Source organism: Leuresthes tenuis, unplaced genomic scaffold (genome assembly GCF_036924035.1).
Source record: "Leuresthes tenuis unplaced genomic scaffold, fLeuTen1.0.hap1 SCAF_23, whole genome shotgun sequence".
Lineage (NCBI taxonomy): Eukaryota > Metazoa > Chordata > Actinopteri > Atheriniformes > Atherinopsidae > Leuresthes > Leuresthes tenuis.
The window spans coordinates 6,293,379-6,319,052 of record NW_027325377.1 but is presented as its reverse complement, the minus strand read 5'-3'; the positions used below and the strand labels follow the sequence as shown (position 1 = coordinate 6,319,052).

Below are 25,674 nucleotides of genomic sequence, written 5' to 3'. Positions count from 1 at the left end.
CTACAGCTTCAATGCGTACAACACTGGACAATGTTGCCCCTCTGAAAAGGAAGGTAATCAGTCAGAAGAGGTTGGCTCCTTGGTATAATTCACAGCTGCGTGCGTTAAAGCAGACTGCAAGAAAGCTGGAGAGACAGTGGCGTTCCTCTAATTTAGAAGAGTCTCAATTAGTCTGGAAAGATAGTTTAATAACGTATAAGAAAGCACTTCGTAAAGCTAGAACTGCGTATTATTCATTATTGATAGAAGAGAATAAGAATAATCCCAGGTTTCTTTTCAGCACTGTTGCCAGGCTGACAAAGAGTCCGAGCTCTGTTGAGCCATGTATTCCTTTAACTCTCAGCAGTGATGATTTCATGAGATTCTTCATCAATAAAATTGTTTCTATCAGAGAGAAGATTAATGGAATCCTTCCCATTATTATCACTGATGTATCATCAAGTAGAGCAGCTTTAGAAGTATCTTTCGAACCTGAATTGTATTTAGACAGCTTCTGTCCAGTTGATCTTTCTGAGCTAACAACAGCAATAGTCTCTTCTAAACCATCAACTTGTATGTTAGACCCAATCCCAACCAGACTGTTCAAGGAGGTTTTCCCCTTAATTGACACTTCCATATTGGATTTGATCAATCGGTCTTTGTTGATAGGATATGTACCTCAGACTTTTAAGGTTGCTGTAATTAAACCTTTACTTAAAAAACCTACTCTTGATTCAGAAGTGTTGGCTAATTATCGACCTATATCCAATCTCCCTTTTTTGTCCAAAGTTCTTGAAAAAATAGTTGCAGTTCAACTTTGTGATCATTTACATAGAAATAATCTGTTTGAAGAGTTTCAGTCAGGATTCAGAGTGCATCATAGCACAGAAACGGCACTGGTGAAAGTTACCAATGATCTCCTGTTAGCTTCTGATAGCGGACTTGTTTCTGTGCTTGTCCTGTTGGATCTCAGTGCTGCATTTGATACGATCGATCACAGCATTCTGTTACAGAGACTTGAACATGTTATTGGGATTAAAGGAACTGCATTAGGCTGGTTTAAGTCATATTTATCTGATAGATTCCAGTTTGTTCTTGTAAATGAGGAATCTTCCTCACACGTTGGAGTAAGTCATGGAGTTCCTCAGGGTTCTGTGCTTGGACCGATTCTTTTTACTTTATACATGCTTCCATTAGGTAACATTATCAGACAGCATGGCATAAATTTCCATTGTTATGCTGATGATACTCAGCTGTACTTATCTATGAAACCAGATGAAACCTACAGGTTGGTCAGGCTACAAGCCTGTCTTAAAGACATAAAGACCTGGATGACTCAGAACTGTCTGCTTTTAAATTCAGACAAAACTGAAGTTGTTCTCTTTGGACCTGAGCGCTTCAGGGAGAAATTGTCTAGTTATATAGTTACTCTAGATGGTATTTCCTTGGCTTCTAGTTCTACAGTGAGGAACCTTGGAGTTATTTTTGACCAGAATTTATCATTTGACGCACATATAAAACTGGTTTCTAGGACTGCCTTCTTTCACCTTCGTAATATTGCCAAAATCAGGAACATCCTGTCTCAAGGTGATGCAGAGAAACTAGTTCATGCATTTGTTACTTCAAGATTGGACTACTGTAATTCCTTATTATTGGGCTGTCCCACATATTCTCTGAAAAGCCTCCAGCTGATCCAAAATGCTGCAGCCAGAGTTCTGATGAGAACTAACAGGAGAGATCATGTTTCTCCAGTTTTAGCTTCTCTTCATTGGCTCCCTGTTAAATTCAGAATAGAATTTAAGATTCTTCTCCTCACATATAAAGCTCTTACTGACCGAACTCCATCATATCTTAAAGATCTCATTGTACAATATTTTCCTAACAGAGCACTTCGCTCCCAAACTGCAGGTTTACTTGTTGTTCCCAGAGTTTCTAAAAGTAGAATGGGAGGTAGAGCCTTCAGTTATCAGGCCCCTCTCTTGTGGAATAAGCTGCCAGTAAATGTCCGGGAAGCAGACACCCTTTCCACTTTTAAGATTAGGCTTAAAACTTTTCTTTTCGATAAAGCTTATAGTTAGGGATGGCTCAGGTAATCCTGAAACATCCCATAGTTAAGCTGCTATAGGCTTAGACTGCTGGGGGACCTCATCTGTCACACCTTTCCTCACTTTGCTCTCTTTTTCCCCCTGTTTAATTTCAAAATTGATTTTATGTACATGTGACATTATTGTGGTTATTAACCTATGTTTCCCTGTTCCAACAGATATCCTTTGAATGGCGTTATGGTGTTTTTCCCCCCTCTTTTCCCTCTTTTCTGTCTTCTCAAACCCCAGCTGGTCGAGGCGGATGGCCACCCTTCCTGAGTCTGGTTCTGCCAGAGGTTTCTTCCTGTTAAAAGGGAGTCGTTCCTTTCCACAGTTGCCACAGGCACGCTCAGGACGGGAGATTGGACTGAAGACACATTTCGGTGCAATCTGTTGGTTTCCTTAGCTAGGATATTAATTTTTTTAATTAGCTCTATATGAATTAATTGGATTATGATTACAATGAATTGAATTCCAATTGGCTTGAATTGGACTATATTACTTAAGTGCCTTGAGATGACAATTGTTGTAATCTGGCGCTATATAAATAAAATTGAATTGAATTGAATTGAATTAAAGCTGGGAAGGGCTCGTCCGGGATTTGAACCCGGGACCTCTCGCACCCAAAGCGAGAATCATACCCCTAGACCAACGAGCCGAAATTTGCTGTGTTTGCCTTTGATGAGAGAGCGCGTGGACAGCTAAAACGGCCACAGAATCCTGGGAATTTGTGATTGCTTTCTTTCTTCTTTGACTCATCCGCCAGGTTCCACCAACTCACCACCACCTAAACTCACGTCATATTTTATCAACAAGACCAACTTTAAGACAGAACAGGTTCCAAGAGCCGTCACAGCCATCACAAGAGCGCCCGCACCACAGAGTACAAAAAGATACCCTCTGTACGTTCGATCTTCGAATAGAGACATCCTAGAACTTTCACTTCAGCTCACTCATTGTCAGCGTGGCTTTCGTCTTTTTTATTTCAAAGTTCTCTAATCTCTTATTCTAAAGTGGAGATCAGTTGCCAAAAGTATGTGTGTAAATGAATCTGTAACACTGCAAATCCCAGCTGTGAGTGTAAACTTGTGGAGGGTCAACGAAAAATCCAAGTAAAAGCTGGCATAACGGTTTGTCCAGCTAAAAATTGCATTGTAAAAAAGAAGAAGAGTTGTTCACTTAACTGTCAGTGGTTTTAACGTTGGGGTTGTTCAGTGTATTCACTCATGTTGAGTTAGGGGACAGCAAACTGCTACAGCTCCAAACAACAAAGTAAGACATGACATGTTTGCAATTGTTATCAGCACTCTTAATTAACAACTTGAGTGAACAAGAGAGTTGCATTTGGGATCAAAGAAGCAACCCAAAGTCACCCATCAAGCATTTATCATAGGTTTCACCACCACCTAAACTCACGTCATATTTTGTCAACAAGACCAACTTTAAGACAGAACAGGTTCCACATCTCCATTTTTCTGCCATTGATCTTCCTGAGTTCATGTCAGCAATTGGGTATCCTAAACAATCATCATGTGATTTGGATTGCATCCTAATTAGACTGTGGGTTGATGTACTAGCTCCTATCGTCACTTCTGCACTTGAGCATCTCAGTGCGTCTCTGTCAATTTGCTATGTACTACAGGGTCTAAGCTAGGTGTAATCAATCCATGTTTTGAAAAGCCCCATGTCCATGCTGGTCTTCTATTCCCTTACCGATCTATATTTCAGTTTCCTCCTTTATGTTTAAAAATCTGAGAATTCAATTATTTTCCATGCGCTTATGAATACAAAGCGTTTCTGTCTTGATTTAAAGAAAACATACCAAAACTGCCTGAGACGAGACTGCAGAGTGTGTGCTCAAGTGATACTGGTATTGACTTCTGGATCTGTCAATCAAGTTCCACATAAGAACTTAATTTAAGAAGGACTTGAGGCAACTTAGGAATGAGTGGGGGAGCTTTGAGTTGTATTGTCCTTTGATACCAAGTGCATTTGTGGGTGTTGTCATACTAGTAATTGTTCATTCAATCCTTCTTCTTCACAGTAAAGCAGAGATACAAGGTCAATAAAGCTGGGAAGGGCTCGTCCGGGATTTGAACCCGGGACCTCTCGCACCCTAAGCGAGAATCATACCCCTAGACCAACGAGCCGAAATTTGCTGTGTTTGCCTTTGATGAGAGAGCGCGTGGACAGCTAAAACGGCCACAGAATCCTGGGAATTTGTGATGGATTTCTTTCTTCTTTGACTCATCCGCCAGGTTCCACCAACTCACCACCACCTAAACTCACGTCATATTTTATCAACAAGACCAACTTTAAGACAGAACAGGTTCCAAGAGCCGTCACAGCCATCACAAGAGCGCCCGCACCACAGAGTACAAAAAGATACCCTCTGTACGTTCGATCTTCGAATAGAGACATCCTAGAACTTTCACTTCAGCTCACTCATTGTCAGCGTGGCTTCCGTCTTTTTTATTTCAAAGTTCTCTAATCTCCTATTCTAAAGTGGAGATTAGTTGCCAAAAGTATGTGTGTAAATGAATCTGTAACACTGCAAATCCCAGCTGTGAGTGTAAACTTGTGGAGGGTCAACGAAAAATCCAAGTAAAAGCTGGCATAACGGTTTGTCCAGCTAAAAATTGCATTGTAAAAAAGAAGAAGAGTTGTTCACTTAACTGTCAGTGGTTTTAACGTTGGGGTTGTTCAGTGTATTCACTCATGTTGAGTTAGGGGACAGCAAACTGCTACAGCTCCAAACAACAAAGTAAGACACAACATGTTTGCAATTGTTATCAGCACTCTTAATTAACAAGTTGAGTGAACAAAGAGAGACGCATTTGTGATCAAAGAAGCAACCCAAAGTCACCCATCAAGCATTTATCATAGGTTTCACCACCACCTAAACTCACGTCATATTTTGTCAACAAGACCAACTTTAAGACAGAACAGGTTCCACATCTCCATTTTTCTGCCATTGATCTTCCTGAGTTCATGTCAGCAATTGGGTATCCTAAACAATCATCATGTGATTTGGATTGCATCCTAATTAGACTGTGGGTTGCTGTACTAGCTCCTATCGTCACTTCTGCACTTGAGCATCTCAGTGCGTCTCTTTCAATTTGCTATGTACTACAGGGTCTAAGCTAGGTGTAATCAATCCATGTTTTGAAAAGCCCCATGTCCATGCTGGTCTTCTATTCCCTTACAGATCTATATTTCAGTTTCCTCCTTTATGTTTAAAAATCTGAGAATTCAATTATTTTCCATGCGCTTATGAATACAAAGCGTTTCTGTCTTGATTTAAAGAAAACATACCAAAACTGCCTGAGACGAGACTGCAGAGTGTGTGCTCAAGTGATACTGGTATTGACTTCTGGATCTGTCAATCAAGTTCCACATAAGAACTTAATTTAAGAAGGACTTGAGGCAACTTAGGAATGAGTGGGGGAGCTTTGAGTTGTATTGTCCTTTGATACCAAGTGCATTTGTGGGTGTTGTCATACTAGTAATTGTTCATTCAATCCTTCTTCTTCACAGTAAAGCAGAGATACAAGGTCAATAAAGCTGGGAAGGGCTCGTCCGGGATTTGAACCCGGGACCTCTCGCACCCTAAGCGAGAATCATACCCCTAGACCAACGAGCCGAAATTTGCTGTGTTTGCCTTTGATGAGAGAGCGCGTGGACAGCTAAAACGGCCACAGAATCCTGGGAATTTGTGATGGATTTCTTTCTTCTTTGACTCATCCGCCAGGTTCCACCAACTCACCACCACCTAAACTCACGTCATATTTTATCAACAAGACCAACTTTAAGACAGAACAGGTTCCAAGAGCCGTCACAGCCATCACAAGAGCGCCCGCACCACAGAGTACAAAAAGATACCCTCTGTACGTTCGATCTTCGAATAGAGACATCCTAGAACTTTCACTTCAGCTCACTCATTGTCAGCGTGGCTTCCGTCTTTTTTATTTCAAAGTTCTCTAATCTCCTATTCTAAAGTGGAGATTAGTTGCCAAAAGTATGTGTGTAAATGAATCTGTAACACTGCAAATCCCAGCTGTGAGTGTAAACTTGTGGAGGGTCAACGAAAAATCCAAGTAAAAGCTGGCATAACGGTTTGTCCAGCTAAAAATTGCATTGTAAAAAAGAAGAAGAGTTGTTCACTTAACTGTCAGTGGTTTTAACGTTGGGGTTGTTCAGTGTATTCACTCATGTTGAGTTAGGGGACAGCAAACTGCTACAGCTCCAAACAACAAAGTAAGACACAACATGTTTGCAATTGTTATCAGCACTCTTAATTAACAAGTTGAGTGAACAAAGAGAGACGCATTTGTGATCAAAGAAGCAACCCAAAGTCACCCATCAAGCATTTATCATAGGTTTCACCACCACCTAAACTCACGTCATATTTTGTCAACAAGACCAACTTTAAGACAGAACAGGTTCCACATCTCCATTTTTCTGCCATTGATCTTCCTGAGTTCATGTCAGCAATTGGGTATCCTAAACAATCATCATGTGATTTGGATTGCATCCTAATTAGACTGTGGGTTGCTGTACTAGCTCCTATCGTCACTTCTGCACTTGAGCATCTCAGTGCGTCTCTTTCAATTTGCTATGTACTACAGGGTCTAAGCTAGGTGTAATCAATCCATGTTTTGAAAAGCCCCATGTCCATGCTGGTCTTCTATTCCCTTACAGATCTATATTTCAGTTTCCTCCTTTATTTTTAAAAATCTGGAAAATCTCAGAATTCAATTATTTTCCATGCGCATATGAATACAAAGCGTTTCTGTCTTGATTTAAAGAACACATACCAAAACTGCCTGAGACGAGACTGCAGAGTGTGTGCTTACAAGATACTGGTATTGACTTCTGGATCTGTCAATCAAGTTCCACATAAGAACTTAATTTAAGAAGGACTTGAGGCAACTTAGGAATGAGTGGGGGAGCTTTGAGTTGTATTGTCCTTTGATACCAAGTGCATTTGTGGGTGTTGTCATACTAGTAATTGTTCATTCAATCCTTCTTCTTCACAGTAAAGCAGAGATACAAGGTCAATAAAGCTGGGAAGGGCTCGTCCGGGATTTGAACCCGGGACCTCTCGCACCCTAAGCGAGAATCATACCCCTAGACCAACGAGCCGAAATTTGCTGTGTTTGCCTTTGATGAGAGAGCGCGTGGACAGCTAAAACGGCCACAGAATCCTGGGAATTTGTGATGGATTTCTTTCTTCTTTGACTCATCCGCCAGGTTCCACCAACTCACCACCACCTAAACTCACGTCATATTTTATCAACAAGACCAACTTTAAGACAGAACAGGTTCCAAGAGCCGTCACAGCCATCACAAGAGCGCCCGCACCACAGAGTACAAAAAGATACCCTCTGTACGTTCGATCTTCGAATAGAGACATCCTAGAACTTTCACTTCAGCTCACTCATTGTCAGCGTGGCTTCCGTCTTTTTTATTTCAAAGTTCTCTAATCTCCTATTCTAAAGTGGAGATTAGTTGCCAAAAGTATGTGTGTAAATGAATCTGTAACACTGCAAATCCCAGCTGTGAGTGTAAACTTGTGGAGGGTCAACGAAAAATCCAAGTAAAAGCTGGCATAACGGTTTGTCCAGCTAAAAATTGCATTGTAAAAAAGAAGAAGAGTTGTTCACTTAACTGTCAGTGGTTTTAACGTTGGGGTTGTTCAGTGTATTCACTCATGTTGAGTTAGGGGACAGCAAACTGCTACAGCTCCAAACAACAAAGTAAGACACAACATGTTTGCAATTGTTATCAGCACTCTTAATTAACAAGTTGAGTGAACAAAGAGAGACGCATTTGTGATCAAAGAAGCAACCCAAAGTCACCCATCAAGCATTTATCATAGGTTTCACCACCACCTAAACTCACGTCATATTTTGTCAACAAGACCAACTTTAAGACAGAACAGGTTCCACATCTCCATTTTTCTGCCATTGATCTTCCTGAGTTCATGTCAGCAATTGGGTATCCTAAACAATCATCATGTGATTTGGATTGCATCCTAATTAGACTGTGGGTTGCTGTACTAGCTCCTATCGTCACTTCTGCACTTGAGCATCTCAGTGCGTCTCTTTCAATTTGCTATGTACTACAGGGTCTAAGCTAGGTGTAATCAATCCATGTTTTGAAAAGCCCCATGTCCATGCTGGTCTTCTATTCCCTTACAGATCTATATTTCAGTTTCCTCCTTTATGTTTAAAAATCTGAGAATTCAATTATTTTCCATGCGCTTATGAATACAAAGCGTTTCTGTCTTGATTTAAAGAAAACATACCAAAACTGCCTGAGACGAGACTGCAGAGTGTGTGCTCAAGTGATACTGGTATTGACTTCTGGATCTGTCAATCAAGTTCCACATAAGAACTTAATTTAAGAAGGACTTGAGGCAACTTAGGAATGAGTGGGGGAGCTTTGAGTTGTATTGTCCTTTGATACCAAGTGCATTTGTGGGTGTTGTCATACTAGTAATTGTTCATTCAATCCTTCTTCTTCACAGTAAAGCAGAGATACAAGGTCAATAAAGCTGGGAAGGGCTCGTCCGGGATTTGAACCCGGGACCTCTCGCACCCTAAGCGAGAATCATACCCCTAGACCAACGAGCCGAAATTTGCTGTGTTTGCCTTTGATGAGAGAGCGCGTGGACAGCTAAAACGGCCACAGAATCCTGGGAATTTGTGATGGATTTCTTTCTTCTTTGACTCATCCGCCAGGTTCCACCAACTCACCACCACCTAAACTCACGTCATATTTTATCAACAAGACCAACTTTAAGACAGAACAGGTTCCAAGAGCCGTCACAGCCATCACAAGAGCGCCCGCACCACAGAGTACAAAAAGATACCCTCTGTACGTTCGATCTTCGAATAGAGACATCCTAGAACTTTCACTTCAGCTCACTCATTGTCAGCGTGGCTTCCGTCTTTTTTATTTCAAAGTTCTCTAATCTCCTATTCTAAAGTGGAGATTAGTTGCCAAAAGTATGTGTGTAAATGAATCTGTAACACTGCAAATCCCAGCTGTGAGTGTAAACTTGTGGAGGGTCAACGAAAAATCCAAGTAAAAGCTGGCATAACGGTTTGTCCAGCTAAAAATTGCATTGTAAAAAAGAAGAAGAGTTGTTCACTTAACTGTCAGTGGTTTTAACGTTGGGGTTGTTCAGTGTATTCACTCATGTTGAGTTAGGGGACAGCAAACTGCTACAGCTCCAAACAACAAAGTAAGACACAACATGTTTGCAATTGTTATCAGCACTCTTAATTAACAAGTTGAGTGAACAAAGAGAGACGCATTTGTGATCAAAGAAGCAACCCAAAGTCACCCATCAAGCATTTATCATAGGTTTCACCACCACCTAAACTCACGTCATATTTTGTCAACAAGACCAACTTTAAGACAGAACAGGTTCCACATCTCCATTTTTCTGCCATTGATCTTCCTGAGTTCATGTCAGCAATTGGGTATCCTAAACAATCATCATGTGATTTGGATTGCATCCTAATTAGACTGTGGGTTGCTGTACTAGCTCCTATCGTCACTTCTGCACTTGAGCATCTCAGTGCGTCTCTTTCAATTTGCTATGTACTACAGGGTCTAAGCTAGGTGTAATCAATCCATGTTTTGAAAAGCCCCATGTCCATGCTGGTCTTCTATTCCCTTACAGATCTATATTTCAGTTTCCTCCTTTATTTTTAAAAATCTGGAAAATCTCAGAATTCAATTATTTTCCATGCGCATATGAATACAAAGCGTTTCTGTCTTGATTTAAAGAACACATACCAAAACTGCCTGAGACGAGACTGCAGAGTGTGTGCTTACAAGATACTGGTATTGACTTCTGGATCTGTCAATCAAGTTCCACATAAGAACTTAATTTAAGAAGGACTTGAGGCAACTTAGGAATGAGTGGGGGAGCTTTGAGTTGTATTGTCCTTTGATACCAAGTGCATTTGTGGCTGTTGTCATACTAGTAATTGTTCATTCAATCCTTCTTCTTCACAGTAAAGCAGAGATACAAGGTCAATAAAGCTGGGAAGGGCTCGTCCGGGATTTGAACCCGGGACCTCTCGCACCCTAAGCGAGAATCATACCCCTAGACCAACGAGCCGAAATTTGCTGTGTTTGCCTTTGATGAGAGAGCGCGTGGACAGCTAAAACGGCCACAGAATCCTGGGAATTTGTGATGGATTTCTTTCTTCTTTGACTCATCCGCCAGGTTCCACCAACTCACCACCACCTAAACTCACGTCATATTTTATCAACAAGACCAACTTTAAGACAGAACAGGTTCCAAGAGCCGTCACAGCCATCACAAGAGCGCCCGCACCACAGAGTACAAAAAGATACCCTCTGTACGTTCGATCTTCGAATAGAGACATCCTAGAACTTTCACTTCAGCTCACTCATTGTCAGCGTGGCTTCCGTCTTTTTTATTTCAAAGTTCTCTAATCTCCTATTCTAAAGTGGAGATTAGTTGCCAAAAGTATGTGTGTAAATGAATCTGTAACACTGCAAATCCCAGCTGTGAGTGTAAACTTGTGGAGGGTCAACGAAAAATCCAAGTAAAAGCTGGCATAACGGTTTGTCCAGCTAAAAATTGCATTGTAAAAAAGAAGAAGAGTTGTTCACTTAACTGTCAGTGGTTTTAACGTTGGGGTTGTTCAGTGTATTCACTCATGTTGAGTTAGGGGACAGCAAACTGCTACAGCTCCAAACAACAAAGTAAGACACAACATGTTTGCAATTGTTATCAGCACTCTTAATTAACAAGTTGAGTGAACAAAGAGAGACGCATTTGTGATCAAAGAAGCAACCCAAAGTCACCCATCAAGCATTTATCATAGGTTTCACCACCACCTAAACTCACGTCATATTTTGTCAACAAGACCAACTTTAAGACAGAACAGGTTCCACATCTCCATTTTTCTGCCATTGATCTTCCTGAGTTCATGTCAGCAATTGGGTATCCTAAACAATCATCATGTGATTTGGATTGCATCCTAATTAGACTGTGGGTTGCTGTACTAGCTCCTATCGTCACTTCTGCACTTGAGCATCTCAGTGCGTCTCTTTCAATTTGCTATGTACTACAGGGTCTAAGCTAGGTGTAATCAATCCATGTTTTGAAAAGCCCCATGTCCATGCTGGTCTTCTATTCCCTTACAGATCTATATTTCAGTTTCCTCCTTTATGTTTAAAAATCTGAGAATTCAATTATTTTCCATGCGCTTATGAATACAAAGCGTTTCTGTCTTGATTTAAAGAAAACATACCAAAACTGCCTGAGACGAGACTGCAGAGTGTGTGCTCAAGTGATACTGGTATTGACTTCTGGATCTGTCAATCAAGTTCCACATAAGAACTTAATTTAAGAAGGACTTGAGGCAACTTAGGAATGAGTGGGGGAGCTTTGAGTTGTATTGTCCTTTGATACCAAGTGCATTTGTGGGTGTTGTCATACTAGTAATTGTTCATTCAATCCTTCTTCTTCACAGTAAAGCAGAGATACAAGGTCAATAAAGCTGGGAAGGGCTCGTCCGGGATTTGAACCCGGGACCTCTCGCACCCTAAGCGAGAATCATACCCCTAGACCAACGAGCCGAAATTTGCTGTGTTTGCCTTTGATGAGAGAGCGCGTGGACAGCTAAAACGGCCACAGAATCCTGGGAATTTGTGATGGATTTCTTTCTTCTTTGACTCATCCGCCAGGTTCCACCAACTCACCACCACCTAAACTCACGTCATATTTTATCAACAAGACCAACTTTAAGACAGAACAGGTTCCAAGAGCCGTCACAGCCATCACAAGAGCGCCCGCACCACAGAGTACAAAAAGATACCCTCTGTACGTTCGATCTTCGAATAGAGACATCCTAGAACTTTCACTTCAGCTCACTCATTGTCAGCGTGGCTTCCGTCTTTTTTATTTCAAAGTTCTCTAATCTCCTATTCTAAAGTGGAGATTAGTTGCCAAAAGTATGTGTGTAAATGAATCTGTAACACTGCAAATCCCAGCTGTGAGTGTAAACTTGTGGAGGGTCAACGAAAAATCCAAGTAAAAGCTGGCATAACGGTTTGTCCAGCTAAAAATTGCATTGTAAAAAAGAAGAAGAGTTGTTCACTTAACTGTCAGTGGTTTTAACGTTGGGGTTGTTCAGTGTATTCACTCATGTTGAGTTAGGGGACAGCAAACTGCTACAGCTCCAAACAACAAAGTAAGACACAACATGTTTGCAATTGTTATCAGCACTCTTAATTAACAAGTTGAGTGAACAAAGAGAGACGCATTTGTGATCAAAGAAGCAACCCAAAGTCACCCATCAAGCATTTATCATAGGTTTCACCACCACCTAAACTCACGTCATATTTTGTCAACAAGACCAACTTTAAGACAGAACAGGTTCCACATCTCCATTTTTCTGCCATTGATCTTCCTGAGTTCATGTCAGCAATTGGGTATCCTAAACAATCATCATGTGATTTGGATTGCATCCTAATTAGACTGTGGGTTGCTGTACTAGCTCCTATCGTCACTTCTGCACTTGAGCATCTCAGTGCGTCTCTTTCAATTTGCTATGTACTACAGGGTCTAAGCTAGGTGTAATCAATCCATGTTTTGAAAAGCCCCATGTCCATGCTGGTCTTCTATTCCCTTACAGATCTATATTTCAGTTTCCTCCTTTATTTTTAAAAATCTGGAAAATCTCAGAATTCAATTATTTTCCATGCGCATATGAATACAAAGCGTTTCTGTCTTGATTTAAAGAACACATACCAAAACTGCCTGAGACGAGACTGCAGAGTGTGTGCTTACAAGATACTGGTATTGACTTCTGGATCTGTCAATCAAGTTCCACATAAGAACTTAATTTAAGAAGGACTTGAGGCAACTTAGGAATGAGTGGGGGAGCTTTGAGTTGTATTGTCCTTTGATACCAAGTGCATTTGTGGCTGTTGTCATACTAGTAATTGTTCATTCAATCCTTCTTCTTCACAGTAAAGCAGAGATACAAGGTCAATAAAGCTGGGAAGGGCTCGTCCGGGATTTGAACCAGGGACCTCTCGCACCCTAAGCGAGAATCATACCCCTAGACCAACGAGCCGAAATTTGCTGTGTTTGCCTTTGATGAGAGAGCGCGTGGACAGCTAAAACGGCCACAGAATCCTGGGAATTTGTGATGGATTTCTTTCTTCTTTGACTCATCCGCCAGGTTCCACCAACTCACCACCACCTAAACTCACGTCATATTTTATCAACAAGACCAACTTTAAGACAGAACAGGTTCCAAGAGCCGTCACAGCCATCACAAGAGCGCCCGCACCACAGAGTACAAAAAGATACCCTCTGTACGTTCGATCTTCGAATAGAGACATCCTAGAACTTTCACTTCAGCTCACTCATTGTCAGCGTGGCTTCCGTCTTTTTTATTTCAAAGTTCTCTAATCTCTTATTCTAAAGTGGAGATTAGTTGCCAAAAGTATGTGTGTAAATGAATCTGTAACACTGCAAATCCCAGCTGTGAGTGTAAACTTGTGGAGGGTCAACGAAAAATCCAAGTAAAAGCTGGCATAACGGTTTGTCCAGCTAAAAATTGCATTGTAAAAAAGAAGAAGAGTTGTTCACTTAACTGTCAGTGGTTTTAACGTTGGGGTTGTTCAGTGTATTCACTCATGTTGAGTTAGGGGACAGCAAACTGCTACAGCTCCAAACAACAAAGTAAGACACAACATGTTTGCAATTGTTATCAGCACTCTTAATTAACAAGTTGAGTGAACAAAGAGAGACGCATTTGTGATCAAAGAAGCAACCCAAAGTCACCCATCAAGCATTTATCATAGGTTTCACCACCACCTAAACTCACGTCATATTTTGTCAACAAGACCAACTTTAAGACAGAACAGGTTCCACATCTCCATTTTTCTGCCATTGATCTTCCTGAGTTCATGTCAGCAATTGGGTATCCTAAACAATCATCATGTGATTTGGATTGCATCCTAATTAGACTGTGGGTTGATGTACTAGCTCCTATCGTCACTTCTGCACTTGAGCATCTCAGTGCGTCTCTGTCAATTTGCTATGTACTACAGGGTCTAAGCTAGGTGTAATCAATCCATGTTTTGAAAAGCCCCATGTCCATGCTGGTCTTCTATTCCCTTACAGATCTATATTTCAGTTTCCTCCTTTATGTTTAAAAATCTGAGAATTCAATTATTTTCCATGCGCTTATGAATACAAAGCGTTTCTGTCTTGATTTAAAGAAAACATACCAAAACTGCCTGAGACGAGACTGCAGAGTGTGTGCTCAAGTGATACTGGTATTGACTTCTGGATCTGTCAATCAAGTTCCACATAAGAACTTAATTTAAGAAGGACTTGAGGCAACTTAGGAATGAGTGGGGGAGCTTTGAGTTGTATTGTCCTTTGATACCAAGTGCATTTGTGGGTGTTGTCATACTAGTAATTGTTCATTCAATCCTTCTTCTTCGCAGTAAAGCAGAGATACAAGGTCAATAAAGCTGGGAAGGGCTCGTCCGGGATTTGAACCCGGGACCTCTCGCACCCTAAGCGAGAATCATACCCCTAGACCAACGAGCCGAAATTTGCTGTGTTTGCCTTTGATGAGAGAGCGCGTGGACAGCTAAAACGGCCACAGAATCCTGGGAATTTGTGATGGATTTCTTTCTTCTTTGACTCATCCGCCAGGTTCCACCAACTCACCACCACCTAAACTCACGTCATATTTTATCAACAAGACCAACTTTAAGACAGAACAGGTTCCAAGAGCCGTCACAGCCATCACAAGAGCGCCCGCACCACAGAGTACAAAAAGATACCCTCTGTACGTTCGATCTTCGAATAGAGACATCCTAGAACTTTCACTTCAGCTCACTCATTGTCAGCGTGGCTTCCGTCTTTTTTATTTCAAAGTTCTCTAATCTCCTATTCTAAAGTGGAGATTAGTTGCCAAAAGTATGTGTGTAAATGAATCTGTAACACTGCAAATCCCAGCTGTGAGTGTAAACTTGTGGAGGGTCAACGAAAAATCCAAGTAAAAGCTGGCATAACGGTTTGTCCAGCTAAAAATTGCATTGTAAAAAAGAAGAAGAGTTGTTCACTTAACTGTCAGTGGTTTTAACGTTGGGGTTGTTCAGTGTATTCACTCATGTTGAGTTAGGGGACAGCAAACTGCTACAGCTCCAAACAACAAAGTAAGACACGACATGTTTGCAATTGTTATCAGCACTCTTAATTAACAACTTGAGTGAAAAAGAGAGTTGCATTTGGGATCAAAGAAGCAACCCAAAGTCACCCATCAAGCATTTATCATAGGTTTCACCACCACCTAAACTCACGTCATATTTTGTCAACAAGACCAACTTTAAGACAGAACAGGTTCCACATCTCCATTTTTCTGCCATTGATCTTCCTGAGTTCATGTCAGCAATTGGGTATCCTAAACAATCATCATGTGATTTGGATTGCATCCTAATTAGACTGTGGGTTGCTGTACTAGCTCCTATCGTCACTTCTGCACTTGAGCATCTCAGTGCGTCTCTTTCAATTTGCTATGTACTACAGGGTCTAAGCTAGGTGTAATCAATCCATGTTTTGAAAAGCCCCATGTCCATGCTGGTCTTCTATTCCCTTACAGATCTATATTTCAGTTTCCTCCTTTATTTTTAAAAATCTGGAAAATCTCAGAATTCAATTATTTTCCATGCGCATATGAATACAAAGCGTTTCTGTCTTGATTTAAAGAACACATACCAAAACTGCCTGAGACGAGACTGCAGAGTGTGTGCTTACAAGATACTGGTATTGACTTCTGGATCTGTCAATCAAGTTCCACATAAGAACTTAATTTAAGAAGGACTTGAGGCAACTTAGGAATGAGTGGGGGAGCTTTGAGTTGTATTGTCCTTTGATACCAAGTGCATTTGTGGGTGTTGTCATACTAGTAATTGTTCATTCAATCCTTCTTCTTCACAGTAAAGCAGAGATACAAGGTCAATAAAGCTGGGAAGGGCTCGTCCGGGATTTGAACCCGGGACCTCTCGCACCCTAAGCGAGAATCATACCCCTAGACCAACGAGCCGAAATTTGCTGTGTTTGCCTTTGATGAGAGAGCGCGTGGACAGCTAAAACGGCCACAGAATCCTGGGAATTTGTGATGGATTTCTTTCTTCTTTGACTCATCCGCCAGGTTCCACCAACTCACCACCACCTAAACTCACGTCATATTTTATCAACAAGACCAACTTTAAGACAGAACAGGTTCCAAGAGCCGTCACAGCCATCACAAGAGCGCCCGCACCACAGAGTACAAAAAGATACCCTCTGTACGTTCGATCTTCGAATAGAGACATCCTAGAACTTTCACTTCAGCTCACTCATTGTCAGCGTGGCTTCCGTCTTTTTTATTTCAAAGTTCTCTAATCTCCTATTCTAAAGTGGAGATTAGTTGCCAAAAGTATGTGTGTAAATGAATCTGTAACACTGCAAATCCCAGCTGTGAGTGTAAACTTGTGGAGGGTCAACGAAAAATCCAAGTAAAAGCTGGCATAACGGTTTGTCCAGCTAAAAATTGCATTGTAAAAAAGAAGAAGAGTTGTTCACTTAACTGTCAGTGGTTTTAACGTTGGGGTTGTTCAGTGTATTCACTCATGTTGAGTTAGGGGACAGCAAACTGCTACAGCTCCAAACAACAAAGTAAGACACGACATGTTTGCAATTGTTATCAGCACTCTTAATTAACAACTTGAGTGAACAAGAGAGTTGCATTTGTGATCAAAGAAGCAACCCAAAGTCACCCATCAAGCATTTATCATAGGTTTCACCACCACCTAAACTCACGTCATATTTTGTCAACAAGACCAACTTTAAGACAGAACAGGTTCCACATCTCCATTTTTCTGCCATTGATCTTCCTGAGTTCATGTCAGCAATTGGGTATCCTAAACAATCATCATGTGATTTGGATTGCATCCTAATTAGACTGTGGGTTGCTGTACTAGCTCCTATCGTCACTTCTGCACTTGAGCATCTCAGTGCGTCTCTTTCAATTTGCTATGTACTACAGGGTCTAAGCTAGGTGTAATCAATCCATGTTTTGAAAAGCCCCATGTCCATGCTGGTCTTCTATTCCCTTACAGATCTATATTTCAGTTTCCTCCTTTATTTTTAAAAATCTGGAAAATCTCAGAATTCAATTATTTTCCATGCGCATATGAATACAAAGCGTTTCTGTCTTGATTTAAAGAACACATACCAAAACTGCCTGAGACGAGACTGCAGAGTGTGTGCTTACAAGATACTGGTATTGACTTCTGGATCTGTCAATCAAATTCCACATAAGAACTTAATTTAAGAAGGACTTGAGGCAACTTAGGAATGAGTGGGGGAGCTTTGAGTTGTATTGTCCTTTGATACCAAGTGCATTTGTGGCTGTTGTCATACTAGTAATTGTTCATTCAATCCTTCTTCTTCACAGTAAAGCAGAGATACAAGGTCAATAAAGCTGGGAAGGGCTCGTCCGGGATTTGAACCAGGGACCTCTCGCACCCTAAGCGAGAATCATACCCCTAGACCAACGAGCCGAAATTTGCTGTGTTTGCCTTTGATGAGAGAGCGCGTGGACAGCTAAAACGGCCACAGAATCCTGGGAATTTGTGATGGATTTCTTTCTTCTTTGACTCATCCGCCAGGTTCCACCAACTCACCACCACCTAAACTCACGTCATATTTTATCAACAAGACCAACTTTAAGACAGAACAGGTTCCAAGAGCCGTCACAGCCATCACAAGAGCGCCCGCACCACAGAGTACAAAAAGATACCCTCTGTACGTTCGATCTTCGAATAGAGACATCCTAGAACTTTCACTTCAGCTCACTCATTGTCAGCGTGGCTTCCGTCTTTTTTATTTCAAAGTTCTCTAATCTCTTATTCTAAAGTGGAGATTAGTTGCCAAAAGTATGTGTGTAAATGAATCTGTAACACTGCAAATCCCAGCTGTGAGTGTAAACTTGTGGAGGGTCAACGAAAAATCCAAGTAAAAGCTGGCATAACGGTTTGTCCAGCTAAAAATTGCATTGTAAAAAAGAAGAAGAGTTGTTCACTTAACTGTCAGTGGTTTTAACGTTGGGGTTGTTCAGTGTATTCACTCATGTTGAGTTAGGGGACAGCAAACTGCTACAGCTCCAAACAACAAAGTAAGACACAACATGTTTGCAATTGTTATCAGCACTCTTAATTAACAAGTTGAGTGAACAAAGAGAGACGCATTTGTGATCAAAGAAGCAACCCAAAGTCACCCATCAAGCATTTATCATAGGTTTCACCACCACCTAAACTCACGTCATATTTTGTCAACAAGACCAACTTTAAGACAGAACAGGTTCCACATCTCCATTTTTCTGCCATTGATCTTCCTGAGTTCATGTCAGCAATTGGGTATCCTAAACAATCATCATGTGATTTGGATTGCATCCTAATTAGACTGTGGGTTGATGTACTAGCTCCTATCGTCACTTCTGCACTTGAGCATCTCAGTGCGTCTCTGTCAATTTGCTATGTACTACAGGGTCTAAGCTAGGTGTAATCAATCCATGTTTTGAAAAGCCCCATGTCCATGCTGGTCTTCTATTCCCTTACAGATCTATATTTCAGTTTCCTCCTTTATGTTTAAAAATCTGAGAATTCAATTATTTTCCATGCGCTTATGAATACAAAGCGTTTCTGTCTTGATTTAAAGAAAACATACCAAAACTGCCTGAGACGAGACTGCAGAGTGTGTGCTCAAGTGATACTGGTATTGACTTCTGGATCTGTCAATCAAGTTCCACATAAGAACTTAATTTAAGAAGGACTTGAGGCAACTTAGGAATGAGTGGGGGAGCTTTGAGTTGTATTGTCCTTTGATACCAAGTGCATTTGTGGGTGTTGTCATACTAGTAATTGTTCATTCAATCCTTCTTCTTCGCAGTAAAGCAGAGATACAAGGTCAATAAAGCTGGGAAGGGCTCGTCCGGGATTTGAACCCGGGACCTCTCGCACCCTAAGCGAGAATCATACCCCTAGACCAACGAGCCGAAATTTGCTGTGTTTGCCTTTGATGAGAGAGCGCGTGGACAGCTAAAACGGCCACAGAATCCTGGGAATTTGTGATGGATTTCTTTCTTCTTTGACTCATCCGCCAGGTTCCACCAACTCACCACCACCTAAACTCACGTCATATTTTATCAACAAGACCAACTTTAAGACAGAACAGGTTCCAAGAGCCGTCACAGCCATCACAAGAGCGCCCGCACCACAGAGTACAAAAAGATACCCTCTGTACGTTCGATCTTCGAATAGAGACATCCTAGAACTTTCACTTCAGCTCACTCATTGTCAGCGTGGCTTCCGTCTTTTTTATTTCAAAGTTCTCTAATCTCCTATTCTAAAGTGGAGATTAGTTGCCAAAAGTATGTGTGTAAATGAATCTGTAACACTGCAAATCCCAGCTGTGAGTGTAAACTTGTGGAGGGTCAACGAAAAATCCAAGTAAAAGCTGGCATAACGGTTTGTCCAGCTAAAAATTGCATTGTAAAAAAGAAGAAGAGTTGTTCACTTAACTGTCAGTGGTTTTAACGTTGGGGTTGTTCAGTGTATTCACTCATGTTGAGTTAGGGGACAGCAAACTGCTACAGCTCCAAACAACAAAGTAAGACACGACATGTTTGCAATTGTTATCAGCACTCTTAATTAACAACTTGAGTGAAAAAGAGAGTTGCATTTGGGATCAAAGAAGCAACCCAAAGTCACCCATCAAGCATTTATCATAGGTTTCACCACCACCTAAACTCACGTCATATTTTGTCAACAAGACCAACTTTAAGACAGAACAGGTTCCACATCTCCATTTTTCTGCCATTGATCTTCCTGAGTTCATGTCAGCAATTGGGTATCCTAAACAATCATCATGTGATTTGGATTGCATCCTAATTAGACTGTGGGTTGCTGTACTAGCTCCTATCGTCACTTCTGCACTTGAGCATCTCAGTGCGTCTCTTTCAATTTGCTATGTACTACAGGGTCTAAGCTAGGTGTAATCAATCCATGTTTTGAAAAGCCCCATGTCCATGCTGGTCTTCTATTCCCTTACAGATCTATATTTCAGTTTCCTCCTTTATTTTTAAAAATCTGGAAAATCTCAGAATTCAATTATTTTCCATGCGCATATGAATACAAAGCGTTTCTGTCTTGATTTAAAGAACACATACCAAAACTGCCTGAGACGAGACTGCAGAGTGTGTGCTTACAAGATACTGGTATTGACTTCTGGATCTGTCAATCAAGTTCCACATAAGAACTTAATTTAAGAAGGACTTGAGGCAACTTAGGAATGAGTGGGGGAGCTTTGAGTTGTATTGTCCTTTGATACCAAGTGCATTTGTGGGTGTTGTCATACTAGTAATTGTTCATTCAATCCTTCTTCTTCACAGTAAAGCAGAGATACAAGGTCAATAAAGCTGGGAAGGGCTCGTCCGGGATTTGAACCCGGGACCTCTCGCACCCTAAGCGAGAATCATACCCCTAGACCAACGAGCCGAAATTTGCTGTGTTTGCCTTTGATGAGAGAGCGCGTGGACAGCTAAAACGGCCACAGAATCCTGGGAATTTGTGATGGATTTCTTTCTTCTTTGACTCATCCGCCAGGTTCCACCAACTCACCACCACCTAAACTCACGTCATATTTTATCAACAAGACCAACTTTAAGACAGAACAGGTTCCAAGAGCCGTCACAGCCATCACAAGAGCGCCCGCACCACAGAGTACAAAAAGATACCCTCTGTACGTTCGATCTTCGAATAGAGACATCCTAGAACTTTCACTTCAGCTCACTCATTGTCAGCGTGGCTTCCGTCTTTTTTATTTCAAAGTTCTCTAATCTCCTATTCTAAAGTGGAGATTAGTTGCCAAAAGTATGTGTGTAAATGAATCTGTAACACTGCAAATCCCAGCTGTGAGTGTAAACTTGTGGAGGGTCAACGAAAAATCCAAGTAAAAGCTGGCATAACGGTTTGTCCAGCTAAAAATTGCATTGTAAAAAAGAAGAAGAGTTGTTCACTTAACTGTCAGTGGTTTTAACGTTGGGGTTGTTCAGTGTATTCACTCATGTTGAGTTAGGGGACAGCAAACTGCTACAGCTCCAAACAACAAAGTAAGACACGACATGTTTGCAATTGTTATCAGCACTCTTAATTAACAACTTGAGTGAAAAAGAGAGTTGCATTTGGGATCAAAGAAGCAACCCAAAGTCACCCATCAAGCATTTATCATAGGTTTCACCACCACCTAAACTCACGTCATATTTTGTCAACAAGACCAACTTTAAGACAGAACAGGTTCCACATCTCCATTTTTCTGCCATTGATCTTCCTGAGTTCATGTCAGCAATTGGGTATCCTAAACAATCATCATGTGATTTGGATTGCATCCTAATTAGACTGTGGGTTGATGTACTAGCTCCTATCGTCACTTCTGCACTTGAGCATCTCAGTGCGTCTCTGTCAATTTGCTATGTACTACAGGGTCTAAGCTAGGTGTAATCAATCCATGTTTTGAAAAGCCCCATGTCCATGCTGGTCTTCTATTCCCTTACAGATCTATATTTCAGTTTCCTCCTTTATTTTTAAAAATCTGGAAAATCTCAGAATTCAATTATTTTCCATGCGCATATGAATACAAAGCGTTTCTGTCTTGATTTAAAGAACACATACCAAAACTGCCTGAGACGAGACTGCAGAGTGTGTGCTTACAAGATACTGGTATTGACTTCTGGATCTGTCAATCAAGTTCCACATAAGAACTTAATTTAAGAAGGACTTGAGGCAACTTAGGAATGAGTGGGGGAGCTTTGAGTTGTATTGTCCTTTGATACCAAGTGCATTTGTGGGTGTTGTCATACTAGTAATTGTTCATTCAATCCTTCTTCTTCACAGTAAAGCAGAGATACAAGGTCAATAAAGCTGGGAAGGGCTCGTCCGGGATTTGAACCCGGGACCTCTCGCACCCTAAGCGAGAATCATACCCCTAGACCAACGAGCCGAAATTTGCAGTGTTTGCCTTTGATGAGAGAGCGCGTGGACAGCTAAAACGGCCACAGAATCCTGGGAATTTGTGATGGATTTCTTTCTTCTTTGACTCATCCGCCAGGTTCCACCAACTCACCACCACCTAAACTCACGTCATATTTTATCAACAAGACCAACTTTAAGACAGAACAGGTTCCAAGAGCCGTCACAGCCATCACAAGAGCGCCCGCACCACAGAGTACAAAAAGATACCCTCTGTACGTTCGATCTTCGAATAGAGACATCCTAGAACTTTCACTTCAGCTCACTCATTGTCAGCGTGGCTTCCGTCTTTTTTATTTCAAAGTTCTCTAATCTCTTATTCTAAAGTGGAGATTAGTTGCCAAAAGTATGTGTGTAAATGAATCTGTAACACTGCAAATCCCAGCTGTGAGTGTAAACTTGTGGAGGGTCAACGAAAAATCCAAGTAAAAGCTGGCATAACGGTTTGTCCAGCTAAAAATTGCATTGTAAAAAAGAAGAAGAGTTGTTCACTTAACTGTCAGTGGTTTTAACGTTGGGGTTGTTCAGTGTATTCACTCATGTTGAGTTAGGGGACAGCAAACTGCTACAGCTCCAAACAACAAAGTAAGACATGACATGTTTGCAATTGTTATCAGCACTCTTAATTAACAACTTGAGTGAACAAGAGAGTTGCATTTGGGATCAAAGAAGCAACCCAAAGTCACCCATCAAGCATTTATCATAGGTTTCACCACCACCTAAACTCACGTCATATTTTGTCAACAAGACCAACTTTAAGACAGAACAGGTTCCACATCTCCATTTTTCTGCCATTGATCTTCCTGAGTTCATGTCAGCAATTGGGTATCCTAAACAATCATCATGTGATTTGGATTGCATCCTAATTAGACTGTGGGTTGATGTACTAGCTCCTTTTGTCACTTCTGCACTTGAGCATCTCAGTGCGTCTCTGTCAATTTGCTATGTACTACAGGGTCTAAGCTAGGTGTAATCAATCCATGTTTTGAAAAGCCCCATGTCCATGCTGGTCTTCTATTCCCTTACAGATCTATATTTCAGTTTCCTCCTTTATGTTTAAAAATCTGGAAAATCTCAGAATTAAATTATTTTCCATGCGCATATGAATACAAAGCGTTTCTGTCTTGATTTAAAGAACACATACCAAAACTGCCTGAGACGAGACTGCAGAGTGTGTGCTTACAAGATACTGGTATTGACTTCTGGATCTGTCAATCAAGTTCCACATAAGAACTTAATTTAAGAAGGACTTGAGGCAACTTAGGAATGAGTGGGGGAGTTTTGAGTTGTATTGTCCTTTGATACCAAGTGCATTTGTGGGTGTTGTCATACTAGTAATTGTTCATTCAATCCTTCTTCTTCACAGTAAAGCAGAGATACAAGGTCAATAAAGCTGGGAAGGGCTCGTCCGGGATTTGAACCCGGGACCTCTCGCACCCAAAGCGAGAATCATACCCCTAGACCAACGAGCCGAAATTTGCTTTGTTTGCCTTTGATGAGAGAGCGCGTGGACAGCTAAAACGGCCACAGAATCCTGGGAATTTGTGATGGCTTTCTTTCTTCTTTGACTCATCCGCCAGGTTCCACCAACTCACCACCACCTAAACTCACGTTATATTTTATCAACAAGACCAACTTTAAGACAGAACAGGTTCCAAGAGCCGTCACAGCCATCACAAGAGCGCCCGCACCACAGAGTACAAAAAGATACCCTCTGTACGTTCGATCTTCGAATAGAGACATCCTAGAACTTTCACTTCAGCTCACTCATTGTCAGCGTGGCTTCCGTCTTTTTTATTTCAAAGTTCTCTAATCTCTTATTCTAAAGTGGAGATTAGTTGCCAAAAGTATGTGTGTAAATGAATCTGTAACACTGCAAATCCCAGCTGTGAGTGTAAACTTGTGGAGGGTCAACGAAAAATCCAAGTAAAAGCTGGCATAACGGTTTGTCCAGCTAAAAATTGCATTGTAAAAAAGAAGAAGAGTTGTTCACTTAACTGTCAGTGGTTTTAACGTTGGGGTTGTTCAGTGTATTCACTCATGTTGAGTTAGGGGACAGCAAACTGCTACAGCTCCAAACAACAAAGTAAGACACGACATGTTTGCAATTGTTATCAGCACTCTTAATTAACAAGTTGAGTGAACAAAGAGAGACGCATTTGTGATCAAAGAAGCGACCCAAAGTCACCCATCAAGCATTTATCATAGGTTTCACCACCACCTAAACTCACGTCATATTTTGTCAACAAGACCAACTTTAAGACAGAACAGGTTCCACATCTCCATTTTTCTGCCATTGATCTTCCTGAGTTCATGTCAGCAATTGGGTATCCTAAACAATCATCATGTGATTTGGATTGCATCCTAATTAGACTGTGGGTTGATGTACTAGCTCCTATCGTCACTTCTGCACTTGAGCATCTCAGTGCGTCTCTGTCAATTTGCTATGTACTACAGGGTCTAAGCTAGGTGTAATCAATCCATGTTTTGAAAAGCCCCATGTCCATGCTGGTCTTCTATTCCCTTACAGATCTATATTTCAGTTTCCTCCTTTATGTTTAAAAATCTGGAAAATCTCAGAATTCAATTATTTTCCATGCGCATATGAATACAAAGCGTTTCTGTCTTGATTTAAAGAACACATACCAAAACTGCCTGAGACGAGACTGCAGAGTGTGTGCTTACAAGATACTGGTATTGACTTCTGGATCTGTCAATCAAGTTCCACATAAGAACTTAATTTAAGAAGGACTTGAGGCAACTTAGGAATGAGTGGGGGAGTTTTGAGTTGTATTGTCCTTTGATACCAAGTGCATTTGTGGGTGTTGTCATACTAGTAATTGTTCGTTCAATCCTTCTTCTTCACAGTAAAGCAGAGATACAAGGTCAATAAAGCTGGGAAGGGCTCGTCCGGGATTTGAACCCGGGACCTCTCGCACCCAAAGCGAGAATCATACCCCTAGACCAACGAGCCGAAATTTGCTGTGTTTGCCTTTGATGAGAGAGCGCGTGGACAGCTAAAACGGCCACAGAATCCTGGGAATTTGTGATTGCTTTCTTTCTTCTTTGACTCATCCGCCAGGTTCCACCAACTCACCACCACCTAAACTCACGTCATATTTTATCAACAAGACCAACTTTAAGACAGAACAGGTTCCAAGAGCCGTCACAGCCATCACAAGAGCGCCCGCACCACAGAGTACAAAAAGATACCCTCTGTACGTTCGATCTTCGAATAGAGACATCCTAGAACTTTCACTTCAGCTCACTCATTGTCAGCGTGGCTTCCGTCTTTTTTATTTCAAAGTTCTCTAATCTCTTATTCTAAAGTGGAGATCAGTTGCCAAAAGTATGTGTGTAAATGAATCTGTAACACTGCAAATCCCAGCTGTGAGTGTAAACTTGTGGAGGGTCAACGAAAAATCCAAGTAAAAGCTGGCATAACGGTTTGTCCAGC

General features: G+C 41.2%; 16 non-coding genes across 16 annotated transcripts; all 16 read right to left on the bottom strand.

Annotated features, from left to right (window-relative positions):
* Positions 1-2,649: 2,649 nt before the first annotated feature.
* Positions 2,650-2,721, bottom strand: trnap-ugg (transfer RNA proline (anticodon UGG)). Its single transcript has one exon. It is a non-coding gene; the product is annotated as a tRNA-Pro (tRNA).
* A 1,420-nt stretch (positions 2,722-4,141) lies between these two features.
* Positions 4,142-4,213, bottom strand: trnap-agg (transfer RNA proline (anticodon AGG)). The gene has a single exon. It is a non-coding gene; the product is annotated as a tRNA-Pro (tRNA).
* A 1,421-nt stretch (positions 4,214-5,634) lies between these two features.
* trnap-agg (transfer RNA proline (anticodon AGG)) lies at positions 5,635-5,706 on the bottom strand. Its single transcript has one exon. It is a non-coding gene; the product is annotated as a tRNA-Pro (tRNA).
* A 1,430-nt stretch (positions 5,707-7,136) lies between these two features.
* On the bottom strand, positions 7,137-7,208 carry trnap-agg (transfer RNA proline (anticodon AGG)). The gene has a single exon. It is a non-coding gene; the product is annotated as a tRNA-Pro (tRNA).
* A 1,421-nt stretch (positions 7,209-8,629) lies between these two features.
* On the bottom strand, positions 8,630-8,701 carry trnap-agg (transfer RNA proline (anticodon AGG)). The gene has a single exon. It is a non-coding gene; the product is annotated as a tRNA-Pro (tRNA).
* A 1,430-nt stretch (positions 8,702-10,131) lies between these two features.
* trnap-agg (transfer RNA proline (anticodon AGG)) lies at positions 10,132-10,203 on the bottom strand. Its single transcript has one exon. It is a non-coding gene; the product is annotated as a tRNA-Pro (tRNA).
* A 1,421-nt stretch (positions 10,204-11,624) lies between these two features.
* Positions 11,625-11,696, bottom strand: trnap-agg (transfer RNA proline (anticodon AGG)). The gene has a single exon. It is a non-coding gene; the product is annotated as a tRNA-Pro (tRNA).
* Positions 11,697-13,126: 1,430 nt separating this feature from the next.
* Positions 13,127-13,198, bottom strand: trnap-agg (transfer RNA proline (anticodon AGG)). The gene has a single exon. It is a non-coding gene; the product is annotated as a tRNA-Pro (tRNA).
* A 1,421-nt stretch (positions 13,199-14,619) lies between these two features.
* trnap-agg (transfer RNA proline (anticodon AGG)) lies at positions 14,620-14,691 on the bottom strand. Its single transcript has one exon. It is a non-coding gene; the product is annotated as a tRNA-Pro (tRNA).
* A 1,429-nt stretch (positions 14,692-16,120) lies between these two features.
* trnap-agg (transfer RNA proline (anticodon AGG)) lies at positions 16,121-16,192 on the bottom strand. The gene has a single exon. It is a non-coding gene; the product is annotated as a tRNA-Pro (tRNA).
* Positions 16,193-17,621: 1,429 nt separating this feature from the next.
* On the bottom strand, positions 17,622-17,693 carry trnap-agg (transfer RNA proline (anticodon AGG)). Its single transcript has one exon. It is a non-coding gene; the product is annotated as a tRNA-Pro (tRNA).
* A 1,421-nt stretch (positions 17,694-19,114) lies between these two features.
* trnap-agg (transfer RNA proline (anticodon AGG)) lies at positions 19,115-19,186 on the bottom strand. Its single transcript has one exon. It is a non-coding gene; the product is annotated as a tRNA-Pro (tRNA).
* Positions 19,187-20,615: 1,429 nt separating this feature from the next.
* On the bottom strand, positions 20,616-20,687 carry trnap-agg (transfer RNA proline (anticodon AGG)). Its single transcript has one exon. It is a non-coding gene; the product is annotated as a tRNA-Pro (tRNA).
* A 1,429-nt stretch (positions 20,688-22,116) lies between these two features.
* Positions 22,117-22,188, bottom strand: trnap-agg (transfer RNA proline (anticodon AGG)). Its single transcript has one exon. It is a non-coding gene; the product is annotated as a tRNA-Pro (tRNA).
* Positions 22,189-23,617: 1,429 nt separating this feature from the next.
* On the bottom strand, positions 23,618-23,689 carry trnap-ugg (transfer RNA proline (anticodon UGG)). The gene has a single exon. It is a non-coding gene; the product is annotated as a tRNA-Pro (tRNA).
* Positions 23,690-25,119: 1,430 nt separating this feature from the next.
* trnap-ugg (transfer RNA proline (anticodon UGG)) lies at positions 25,120-25,191 on the bottom strand. The gene has a single exon. It is a non-coding gene; the product is annotated as a tRNA-Pro (tRNA).
* Positions 25,192-25,674: the final 483 nt, after the last annotated feature.